Source organism: Chroicocephalus ridibundus, chromosome 5 (assembly GCF_963924245.1).
Source record: "Chroicocephalus ridibundus chromosome 5, bChrRid1.1, whole genome shotgun sequence".
NCBI lineage: Eukaryota > Metazoa > Chordata > Aves > Charadriiformes > Laridae > Chroicocephalus > Chroicocephalus ridibundus.
In genome coordinates, this window is record NC_086288.1 from 12,351,593 (window position 1) to 12,364,799 (window position 13,207).

The 13,207-nt window shown below is 38.7% G+C and overlaps 1 long non-coding RNA gene across 1 annotated transcript in view; it reads left to right on the forward strand.

The window, feature by feature from the left end:
• The window catches only part of LOC134515950 (uncharacterized), a 35,597-nt gene extending 22,481 nt beyond the window's left edge, over positions 1-13,116 (forward strand). The window contains exon 3 of the long non-coding RNA XR_010071182.1: positions 13,026-13,116. This is a non-coding gene — a long non-coding RNA (uncharacterized LOC134515950). The remainder of the gene's footprint in view (positions 1-13,025) is intronic.
• The last annotated feature ends 91 nt before the right edge of the window (positions 13,117-13,207 follow it).

The following is a 13,207-nucleotide window of genomic DNA, read 5'->3' on the forward strand; positions in this document are numbered from 1 at the left end:
ACTTGTGTCAGATAAACCTGTGTATGTCAAAGTCCTGTTTCTCTGAACATACAAAAACAACTTCTCTTGCTTTCCTAATATACCATGCCAGAAACCTTCTGTCTTACAGGTATGGACACATGTCTGGCGGCTTCTCAACTTCACACACTTAATTAATTTCCTGCTTGTTGAAAACAAATAGCTTACGCCTGTGTTTACAGCTTGTGTTTCTTAGCTGTGATGGGTTAAGTACCTTGCATCTGTGTTCTATTGTTAACAGTTGCTTCTGTTACTGAAATTTGGACCTTGCTGTCTGCGCTCACTGGATTGGAGAAAGTGCTTTGTGTTACTCTGATTTCAGCTAAAGCTACGTTCCTCTTCAAGAACCGGAAGCACTCCCACTAATACTAGAAGAAACTTAGTGGGGGTAACAAGAATTTTTCACTGTGTAGGTCTGAATGCAAGATGTATCTTTTCAGCTGAAATTCTCCCATCTGATTTTTTTTGTAAATAACTTGCTTAAAGCTACAGGAAAATAGATTACTGCTTTTTGTTTTCTATAAAATTGAAACTACACTAATAATTTGTCTGTGCAAATATAGCATTTTGCACTGTGCAGGGACAGTTGGTATGCAGGAGATCTCTGGAGAGGCTTCCTTACCCTGAGGTACCAGAGCCTTCTCGGGGCAGTGGTTCTTTCTAGTCCAAGCTACGTAATGCTTCTCTGCGTTATGCAGAGAAGGGGAAGGATGTAACAGGAGATGCTGTTACAGTGCCAGATTACACAGGAGGGATTAGATGCAGAGAGACCATCGTGCACCACCCAACAGGACATTTTATGTGTATGCTCCATCGCTAGTTTCAATAGATATCTCAATACACTGTTCCATCTGTTTGATCACCAGCTTTTCATCTAATGCCAACAGACACCCATCCCATTATTATATCACAACATTTTAAAAGTAGAAGCCACATCTCTGCATTTTATAGAGTACATATAAAAACTGAGATAATTTGGATGACCACCACAAAAAAAACCCCAATGTTTTTTTTTAGCTATTGAGGTAATGGGAATAACTTAAAATTATATTACCTGAAAGTAGAATCAAACGGGTAGATAACGAGGGGAGCATCTTGTAAGTTTGATACCTTGTAGTCCTAGTATGAAATCATTATGATTTCATATCATTCATTTCAAAGGAATCATATTCCTTTTTATCTGTCTGAAAACAGGCAAAGGGAAAAGGGCTGAACGAGGAGAGGTGTCCTAGGCACTAGTGTTACTGGCTGATATTCAAAGGGGGCTGTCTATTGACTTTGACAGTAAGGCAGGCAAGACTCAAGAATGTGGCTGTGTGGCACAAATGTGGGTCGCTGCACTAAGTTAACTCATGTACCAGACACAATTATTCTGTAGCTTTCCTCGGGCTCATTTTACCTGGCGGGGATTCTAGCACAGCTGCATCACTCCCGCTAGCTTCTGAAGGCCAGCTGAAGTATCATCACTCCGTATTCTTCTCTACAGGGAGTTGTCCTCATCAATTCTGCCTACTAAAAACCAAGCCAAGCATTCATCTGTGTCCTTATTCCTCTGCAGTGACTGTGCAGGGATCTGACAGGGTGAAATTTAGGAGTCAGAGTAACACCTAACACAGTTGTACAGAACTAACAGCGTGAATACCCTTTCTGTGCTTGCCTGTACAGCTGCAGCAGGACTACAGCATTAAAAACTAGATATATTACTCCCCTGCACTTCCAGCCCTATCCTTAAACAGGCTTTCCTGTGACTTTGTTCCTTTTACTTGTTCTGTGTTTTCTGTTAGTTCTGTATCAGTATGCATTTCAGTAGATCTTTCTTCCCAGACTCTTGGCTTACTAATTTTTGATCTAACATTTATTTAAAATATTAATTGTAATTCTATGTATTCTTCAGAAATATTGATCTTACTCCAATGCCTCTTCCCAGTAGGTCTTTCATGTTACAGCATTGAGGGTTTTTTTCTTAACTTCAAGTATAGTAATAAAGAAGTGTATCATCTACAGTAGATCCTGTGAGTAATCATAGAATTATTTAAGTTGGAAAAGAGCTTTAAGATCACCAAGTCCAACCATTAACCTAAGACTGCCAAGTCCACCGTGAAGCAATGTCCCTAGTGCCACATCTGCACATCTTTTAAATACCCCCAGGGATGGTGACTCAACCACTCCTTTTGGCAGCCTGTTCCAATGTTTGAAAACCCTTTCAGTGAAGAATTTTTTCCTAATATCCAGTCTAAACCTCCCCTGGTGCAACTTGAGGCCATTTCCTCTTGTCCTATCACTTGTTACTTGGGAGAAGAGACCAACCCCCACCTCTCTACAACCTTGAGGTAGTTGTAGAGAGCGATTTGGTCTCCCCTCAGCCTCCTTTCCTCCAGGCTAAACAGCCCAGCAAAGAAGCTCCACGTCATCTCGGAGGGATGTGTGGAAAAAGTATCCTAAATTACTATCTGTCCCTTGTCCCTGTTTACCACATCCACTGGGGTGCATACGTTGCCAGAGGACAATTTTAAGACATGGGAAAGACTTAACTCCTGCATTCCCTAGCAAAGGCTCAGGAAGAATAGCTTTGTGTCTGCAGCTGTTTCTCACCGTACTTGTAGGTGCTGTCAGTATCTTGCAAAGTTGAGTGCCTTCAAGAGGCAGATGGAATTGCAGAAGCCTTTCCTGGAACCAGGAGACACGAACGTGCTTTTAGACATATTGAAATGAAGAGTAGCTGTGAAAGTTAAAGGCAGATAGGAGCTAGGATGAGATGTGAATAATAAAATGAATAAAATTAATCCTCAGTGCAGCTCAAAAGTAAATAAAAGGGACATATCTGGATTATGAGTGACAGGAAGAATGGTGGATTGGGGATTGGTAAAAAAGCAGTATCTCAGAAATTCCTGCAGTATGATGTCAGTTTGATACATACGTATCTGTTAAGTTTGCCTGAATTCAATAGCAAGAAATAGAATAGTTTGAACCATGCTAGTTTTACAAACAAGTTTTATTGCTTAAAACTTCAAAAACAAAATGTGAAGATGGATCACTTGTGTGTCTGGTGACACTAACTCTGTCTTGTGTATATTAGAAGATGTTTTTTTGTCCAGCTTTATGAATCCTCTGGCATTTGTTACCCAGCTTTCAGAATAACTTTTCAAATAGACTTTTTTTTTTCTTTTATTACCAAAAAGAAATGAGAATGTGCATGAAGCATAGCTTGACTGTGAACAGAGTTAAAAAAAGTTGTCACAGTTTGCAGCAGAAATTTGAACCTTATCTGGTTGGGCTTCAGTCCATGGAACACTGTAGCATTCATCAGTCAGGGGAGGCAAGCAGACGGAGGACTGGACAGTAAATGTTTCATGTGGGAAATCCTTCCTGGACAATATGTCTTTGTTTGTGAAATTTATTGTTGCACCTCTTCCCTCCCTGTTCCTTAACGTGGAGTGTGCCCAGAAGAAGCGTTATTTAATAGATCGTTTAACTGGGTATTTAGAGTGTAATTTGGAGGTGGCATAGGTGATATACTCTCTTTCAGACAGACTCATTAAGGGAATTGACACTTTGAAAAACAGGTATTTCAAGGTGTTAAGTACCCTAAATTCCAATTAATGATGTGATAGCCAAGGACAGGGAGAACCATGCAATGCAACATGTATTTTCATCCCTTAATGATGCAGTGCACTGTAGAGACATTCTAACTAACTAGGCATCTAAAAGCAGGATTCTCTGCATCTCTGCCTCTCTCATGGGGTACTTTCCTGATTACCAAGAGGAATACTGAGAACACGGGAATGGCTTAGATCTAGGATTTAGAAATGGACGTAACTAAATACAGGCCAACATCAGCCCTTCCATAAGCACAGCTTGTACGTGGCCCTCGCCTGTTCTCTCTTCTGAATGAATATTGACATGGAGAAACGCCACTGACCATGAACATGTTTTCTGTGTGGGAGTTCTCACTGTTGGTGCTACAAAGGCAGCTCTTCCAACACAAGCTAGAGAAGTTTTTTCTGCTTCTTTTGACGATTTCTAAGTATAAACAGCAGAATAAACGACCAGAAAAGTTCCTATACAAAACCTTTCTTAACAGGGATTTTACTAGATGCTGCAAGACCTTTCTAACTTCCAGCTGAATGGATCAAATAAATTGTGTGAAAGCGTTTAGTCACCTTGTGATTAGTGCATCGTTTCTTCTAAACTCTTCTTATCTTGGGAACACATAGCAAGGTTGTCCTCAAAGTTCTGGTGCTGGCTGGGGGGAATGAGTGTACCTAAATTCCTATTGGCATTCAGTGCAGATGTCCAATATTATTCAACTTTCAACTAATAACTTCTCTTTGATTCTTTAAGTATGAATAAGTCTGTACATGTTTATATAACCTCTGAAAATGAGAGATTTTTTCTTTATATGTATGTCATTTACTTTTCTCTGTCTCTTGGGCAGGAATATATGTTGAATTGCTGACAGGGGATTTTAAGCTTCTGGCCCTTTAGGCCATTTGGATCCCTTTTCTTAGCACCTCTCCCTGTCCAAAGCCACAGCTTTGAGCCCTTCAGAGTTTGGTTAATTGCATCCTTCCTTTCAATAAAAACCATAGTGTCACTCTTTCCTATTCAAACTTAGTTGTTTGGCATCCCTGTTAATACTGTAGCTCCAGATGTAGAGAGTACAGCGTGAGCCCTCGGTTGAATTTCTAAGCCTCACACTTACTGTGCCTAATGCCTTGGCTTTGGACTGCTTTGAGATCGAGGTGACACATTCCCTCATGAAGCTGTTCCTTCGTGATTGTGTCCTTTCTAGAAGGTGATATGTACAACCAGAGACAGGTATAATAACCCTAATGAAATTTTTTAACTGGTAAACTAGACCAAATGTTGTTTATGACTCTTGCCTGAAGAAGGAAAATAAAGTCTGCCTGAAATACAGCAGGCTGCTCCCAATTCCACGCCTGTGCTGCCTGAAGCTTTTGGCACAGACTGAAAAAAAAGCATGCTTAAATAATCTGTCTGCTACTGGCCAGAGGAAGAACAGCAAAGGAAAACCTGAGCTTCTTGGAGGCTTGGGTTTGAGCTCAAATGTCCAATTTGAAAAGAATGAGGTTAACGTAATGTTTTGCAGAGAGCTGGGGTTTTTGGCATATGAATGTGCTGTGAGAACATCTACTAGATGGAGAATTTCCATCTTGTTTGTGAAATCCAGCTAGGCTCAGATAGAGAATTAGGAATCGCAATTTAGTGTATGTCCAGAAATCTAATTGGAAATGCCTGAAGAAATGTAAAGTCAAGTCTAGTCAAGAAAAGAAGGATGTATGAATATTAGTGTTAAAAATACTGGCTAGCAGCAACATGCCTGCAGAGGGAAAGAATGTGGGGATGTATTAATTACAGCTTTGGGCATCAACTCTTACATTGCAGTATCATTTTTGTTCGTGTTAGCCTTTTCTTGGGTCTAGCTTCATAAATACAAGAGCAGTAGGGAGAAAACTAAGTCAGATTGTTGCCAGTGCGATACTGTCCTAAACAAAGCTCAAGAAAAGATGCTGACAAGTCACAGTTCAGAAGAAAAACTTAGAGACAAGAGTAGAGATACAACAAAAATGCTGAGGTTCATAGTTTCTTTTAAAATTTCAATCATACTTTTCTGTCTGCTAAGGGGTATTTCTCTCTCAACTTCATGGAAGTGAAATTTGTTCCTTGATGTGTGCAAACCACTGAATTAATCCAGGTGTTTACTTCTACAGTGTCCCAAGAAGGCTGAACCTGGGAGCTGTAACCTTCTTTAAAAACCAGAAATTAACTTGATAATGGAAAATATTGTGGACACTGCCTGTCCATCGCTAGTAGCCTGCTTCCAGTGACTTGCTGAGTTGTTGTTTTGTTTTGTGTTTATTTTGCTATGTTTTATCTCTCCTATCATTAAATTTCTTTCAAATATGAAGCTATTTGCTAGAGATTCAGATTGGCTCATTTAGACTTTTCCAAAAAAATAATGACAGTTTAAATCCAATAATTCTAGAACTTTCCAGTGCAGAAATAGTAATGTTAATTTTTGGATTCAGCAGGGAAAGCTATCCAGTGACATTGACTGCAGTACTTTATCACTGCACTTACTGCTATTATTCTTTGATGTATTGTGAGAATTTTTTAATGAACTTTCTTTCGTGTTGCTTTAATTATCTGAGGTTGTTCACAACACATATTTCTGCTACCTTGGAAATGTTTGTAAAGCCATATGATACAAAGCCAGAGCGATAAGATATATGGAGACAACTTTGGGCAATATGGAGACAACTTTGGGCAATATGCAGCCAGCTGGCTGAAAAGATTTTAGGAAATACACCTTCTTCCTTGAAAAAGAAAGAAAAAAAGACACAAAAAGAAAAAGCTTATTGACAAGTATTTGAAAGCATTTAAAACATCACTGTATATTAAAAACAAATTCTTGCTTAGATCACTCTCTCTGATTCCCAGCTCAGAGCTTGTTTCCAAATACCCTGTTTCAATACTAATCAAACATAGGTATCTTGTGAATGATCTTGGGGTCACTGGAGGTAACAGGTCTCCCCCCCCCCCACTGTCTTCAGTAATCTTGATATGAAATTTTATATGAAAGTCCTTTTTTCCATGTTGCTTAATATTCCTTATTTCCTTGGACATCCTAAGAGAATTTTCTTCTTGTAGAATATTTACTGAATGCAGCTGTAAGAGCTGTGGTGTTCTGGTTTTTTTGTGTTGTTTTTTTTTTTTTTTTGTAAGATAAATTATTTTTAGTGCTTCTAGATCGATTTTTAGTTTTACAGAAATATCTTCATGTACTTTTTGATAACATAAAATTAGAACTCTTCTGTCTAAATGCAGGCATAGAAACTGCCACTGATAAGCTGCTTGTTACCTTCTAGCTACAACAAACACTGTCTTGATTTTTTTTTTTATTTTTATTTTTTTTTCCATAGTCTTTCCAGCTGATTGGTGCTACATTTCTGTGCAATGACACTCCATGATCACCTGCCAGACTGCTGGTTTGAGACAGGGTAATGGTAGCACAGATTTCTCAGCAAGTTTTGACTTCCTTTCCTGCTGTCACCCATACCTAGCTTACAACCTCTGTGCTTTGTTAGTTATATTCTTTAGCGAGCATAGAACTGCTACTGTTGCAGATGCGTGCCCCACGCAGTTCTTGGCAATGTGGCCTTCTTCTAGGAGTCCCTGGATGGAGTTTTCATAATCCAAACAAAATATATTTCTTCTTCTGAATAAGCTTCCTATAGGAAACGTTCCTTCTGCTTTCTCAAAGTGGATGCTAACTTAATGGGTTTGAATGATAGCTGTCAAGCACTCACCAAAATCTTGACAATCAATATTTTTCTCTTTCATATCTGTGCAGTTCCAGCCTGCCTTATCTTGTCCCTTTATATAAGGTAATTGTTCTACAGTTTTTTCATAAAACCAGTTTTCCAGAAAAGCATGAATGATGACCCACTTTGCTTCTCTCCAAAAAAACTCTCTGGAAGACTTTTTGCAGTCTGTGCTGTTTCATAGGAAATATTTTGTCATTTGAAAACTTTGCTCTTGTTTTTTCATCTTTAAAAAAGGGGGAGGGGGGGAAGATATGGGTGTAAAGTGAAAATGTACTTAATAATTGCACTGATTTTGGAAATGTTTGCTGAAATTGCTACAGAAACAAGGATGTTAGTCAATCAGTTTTAAAGGCGGTCTATTCTTAACATATTTGTCCAGGTTTCAATACCAGTTTTGTGGTATTTTGAAGGTTTTCTAAATTACTTTGAGGTAGATCAAAACTAGTTGCCCCTCTGCTTTTGTCATCATGGTCTGCTTAAATAGACTGTAATCAGAAACTATATAATGGGCTTGCTTGCTTCATTGACTAATAGCAGTCTTTGATTTTATTGCATAACTGATACCAAAATACTTATTAATAAAGTCTATATTTAAGTTTGCACACGTATAAATCAATAACGTTAAATAGTCAATCTATAATAGCTTGCTGGGGATACTGTAGAACATGCCTTGTCTTAGCTTTTTCCCTGTCTGGTTGAGACTCTTATCACAGAATAAAAGTGGCAAGGTTTGCATGGAGAAGCGGTATCTTCTCTTAGATCAGCTCGTATAGGCAAAAGGTGGAGCAAGCTTCCAGGCCCTCTCTTCCGAAGCAGAGGCAGCAAACTAATCTAGCAGAGATTAAGAACTGCTGTCCCAGGTTGAACTGCTGTCCCGGGTTGCCAGAAGAAGCCATTCATGAGAAAAGTGTATTTTGCACTTGTGGAGAACAGTGGGATAATAAAAAGGAGAAAAGGAACATAGTGTTAGGCCACCTTGGCCACAAACAACTCTAGTGTTGCCAGCTTTCTTGAGTAGAGTCTTGATCCTTCCATTACTTTCCCAGAAACCATGAGAGCCAGCACTGGAACAGAGGAATTGCTGGATTAGAAATAACATCAAAACACTGCTCTTCCCATTAGGTTTCCTTTGTGCACCAAGAAGCCATCCATTGTCTCGTCTCTGTTATGTGTTGCATTGAACACATTTCTAGAAATCCTGTGCTGGCCAGAAGCAGCTTTTCAGGAAGACTGTGTCACCAAAATACCTGAAAGTAAGAAAGCACATCAATGCATGGCATGGCAGCTCCGTGATGATACATTAGAGTACTTGTACTGCATTTACTTTGTCCTGATGATGGATTTTCGTGATTGCATTAAGTTGACCAAGATCTCACAAAGGTGAACAGTGTCTTGCGATAGGGTGGCAGTGTTTCTGGGAATAGCCTTTGGAATGGCTAACGTGACATGATATGGTTCTGGCTGTTTCCAGTCAGTCTCAACAAATGAACTGTAATCCTTTTTTGGAAGTTATTTCACTCTCTCACTGTTTTACTGCTCATACGTAACTTAAAGAAATCAAAGAGGCATTTAGACTTAGATGGCATTCCCTTGGCAAGATTTGAGAAGTTATGTGTTAGAAATGCTGAGCTGGTGCAGCCTGTATAGTGCCACCGATCACTAAGTCTGAGTCTCAGAATTTAAGCTTTAGCAATAATCCATGTGTCAAGGAGAGTACAGATGGAAATATTTGCTTGACTGTTTTTCAGCCAATGTTGAGCAGTTTTGCGCTGCGCGTCTGCTATTGCCTCCTTCAGCCCAGCTCAAGTGTCTTGAGAGAGAGTGATTCTGCAGCATGCTTGGCAGGTGTTTTGTGGTGTAGGTGGCCTTGCCATTCTCTAACTGCTTACCCTGGAGAATTGAAAAAACAAAATACTTGACAGTATTAACTGCAGATCTAAGTGGGTCATGCCATGCAAATGTCTGATTAAAAGCACAAGAGATACTGCTATATTTTTAAAAAGCACTTTAACACAAGTACTAGAAACGTAAGTGTTAGAATATAAGAAGCACTTTTGTAACCGAGTACAAGTGCTGAGCAAATGCCCACAAGGAAAGGGTTAGTAGAGTAAATCAATAGAGATTAAACGTCTGCTCTTTCAAAACAGGACCGAAGTATAATATGTTGGATTATTATTTTTTTTAAGTGGAAAAAGCTGATCCTCATTTTCAGGTACCGAATATGCTCTGAAAGTGGATATTACATCTCTAGCTGCTCTGAATTTACATATTTTACAAATCCCCAAAGCAGATAATAAGAACCCTTTGCTCTTTTTGCCTTTTCATTGTTGTGGCCTGACTCCAGAGTCCTCTCTTCCTATTCTTTTTGACAATCGGTACTGGCAAGTGCTGCTCCTGTTCTGGTTGCGTTTGTGAGAACAACCCGGTAGTCTGTAGCTACCTTTATAAAGCTTGACAGAGTTATAAAAATGGCACCAATAGTTTGGAAGCCTCATCAGCAAATGACCTGAAGGAAATTTATAAATAAAACTCAGAAACTTGTCTGACCTGACCACCAGCAGCAATTTTCCTTAGGTTGGGAGAGAGGTTTATGGGATGCTTCTTTCACATGATGATGTTTTTCTAGCTCAGACTATAGTTCTTTAATAATGGTTTATAAAGTTACAGTTTAGGGTAGAACATGAGAATCAGAGTTACATATTTAGTGGCAGTTTATTCTTTTGCCCCATGCTAAGTTTCTCTGTAGTGCGCAAATGACTTCTTCAAAGGCTTATCCGTCCTTCAGAGTAGAGTACTTACCGAGCTCTCTTTAGATGGATGAGGTGAGATTTATAAGTGTTTTTTTCAGTGCCTATGAGAAAAATGGTGACATGAGGTACCTGGTTGTACTTCCCAGATATTTTTGTGAGCTTTTGGTGTAAAGTGGTGTTATGGAGCTACGTGTATTGTTCTGTAGATTTCCTCTTCAGGGGCGGTATCTTCAATTTTCTTTTAGATTTCCAATTGTTCCTTATGCTCTGTGTTGTCACAGCCATTGCAGTATGACAATAGCACAGTTACTGTGTTGTTTTATTTGCTGCAATTACCAGCATATTTTCCTGTATGCATTGGAATTCAGTTAGCGTGTATTTTCACTTCCCTAAAGTCACTGTTATTAGCAGCTATTTTCCTAACAGCATGTGTTACATCTCATGCCGGTCAGCCAGAATATAAGGATGTCCCAAGATAGCAGGTAATGGACGAATCTAATGGATTAAATTAATGCCTGTTGTAGTCTGAACCGCTTCAGCTAGAATTATCTCAGAAATTAACTTGACCCAATATGTGAGCAGAACTGTTATTATCAGGAGCACTAGTGATATCTTCACTTTTACTTCTATTATTAGAACTGTAATACAAACTTCAGTCCTTGTGAGAGTGATCAAGGAGAGATCTGCCCTCACTGAAGTCAGTCAGATGTATTCTTCATACATGCAACCGGATCCTTGGCTAGTGTTATCAGCCCAGCTGACTTCAATGCCTCTGCAGAATCAAACACCATTCTCTGATGTCCTCCAACAAACCAACATTAACAGTAGGTTTGCACAATGCTCTTGGCACATAACTGTACAATTTAATGTGTAATCTGTTGGTTTGTGCTGTACAGGCCAGGATGGAAGTGTCCAGGCTGCCTTGCAGATGGTATGAAGCCAAGAGTAGTCATGATAATGTGACTCTGAAATCAATAAAAGCAGGAAAATTGCTTGACAACTGGTTAATAGTTAGATGCACATCATTCTGCCCAATCGATCAAATATCTGCCTCCCCCCCCCCAGCTTTCTTCTTTTCTTTCCATTGATTTTAATGGGTTTGGGGCAAATTCATTTTAGTAATGAAGCACTTACTAGCGCAATATGAGAGCTTTGTCTCTTACAAGTAAAATATATCAGGTGGTTGACTGCCACCAGGCTCTTAAAAAATGAAACAAAAAACAACCCCCCCCAAATAAACAAAACAAAAAAGCAAACACACAAAAAACCTCCACAAAACAAAACAAAAATTTTCTAGTGGTCTGAAGCAAGTGGACTTATCTTTCTGATTTTTTCCTGAACCATGAGTTGCTATGGTGCAACTGTTAGCGTTGTAGTGCGTTTTGTTGATAAACTGCCACAGTATGAAGTTTGAGGAGTTAAATAAAGTAACAACACACTCTTTTGGCTTATGTTTTTTTCAGGATGCATAAATGGAATATTTAGATTTCTTCTTTTCCAATTGTATGGAAAAAAGCAATGTAGCTTTATTGCTTGTCGTCTGAAAAATAAATAAATAAATAAAAATAAAAAAACAAAAAAGAGAAGAAAAATTATGATATTATGGGAGAAAATTTTCATTTCTACAGGTAATCTACTGTATTCTAAAGGTCTTAGATTAGTACCAATATTTTAATGCTTTTCAAAGACTGATAGAGTGACCACTAGTGCAATCTCAAAGAGAGTGGGAATAGTCTAAGAAGATTTTCCTGCCACCTTTTTCTGCTTAGCAAAATAGCTCTATCACTTTCATGGTCAGTCTACCATGTCCTTAACCATCTTTACGATTTGGCAATAATGTAAGTGTCAAAACTGGTTCAATGTCTCAGTGAGAAGTCATCCCTAAAAGGGAAAACCATCAAATGAAAAATTAATAGACAAAAAACCAATGATAACATTCATTGACTCATAACAAAAGAAGTCCTACCTTTTGAGCCCTATAAATCTTATTCTCCTTAACCTCATTCTAGGTAAAAATTAGCATAGGACCTGGCTTTCAAAACTGGGGTGTTAAAAAACATTGTGCATTCAGACAGCATTTATCTTGCTATTCAGTGGAAAAAAAAGGCTAATGAAGTACATGCTGTATCATTTTCCTGAACCGGGTCGTTCTACAGTCTACTGTGTTGTATAGTCAGTATTATAATAAGCTCCTTTCTAATTGCATATCTACTTTCAGTTAGCACTGTCCACTCCAAGGGAGGCCCTGTAGTGTGTTTGCTTAAAGCTCTGAAGCATTTGAATGTTTTCCTGTAAAGAAGGATCTTCATTTTAAGATAACCTTCAAAAACCAACAGCAGTCTAAGGTGTATAAGAGGAACACAGATACTGAAGACAACAGATTCTAGCAGTCTCTGGTCTCTTTTGTGCCCTTTGAAAATTAAGACTACCAGAGAAGGAGCTTTATCCCTGAGGCATTTCCCTAATGTTTTACAAATGTTGCTTCATCAGAGCCAAATGGTCAGAGCCGCCTAAGAATCCTATTACAGATGCACAGATTATTTTTTTTTTTTGTTCATTTCCAACATATTTAGCTGCATTCTTGAAGCTGTAACTGGGGTAAAGCATGTGTAAAACCTTTGCTTACAGACTTCTCCACAGCTAAGCTCAACCAATTTTCCTTCAACATGCATTAGAAACGAAATGTTCCCAGGTGTTACTGTTGCTGGTTGCTTTGTATTATAAGCAGTTAACCTGGTTCAAGTGAAACATTCCTTAATCAGCCAAGAAACACACTTTCTGCATACGTTTGCACAAAATTCAGCGGGAGTTCAACAAATTGCACTTCAGCTGCTGAAGTATAGCCAGTTTGGACTGCTTTGGATATCTATATTTCACTTATTCCACTATCCGTTTTATTATCCCATAGACTCAACTAAAGCTGAAAAGAAAATTGGGAAAACAGAAGAAAAGGAGAAGTCAATGGTTTTGTGAGACTAAAAGTGAAAGCCAGGAACAGGTATGATAAAAATTAAAATTGTATATACTTAAAGCAAATTGAAGCTTGGATGTGTGTTGTACGTATGCCAAACTTTCCATCTGAGGAGCTCA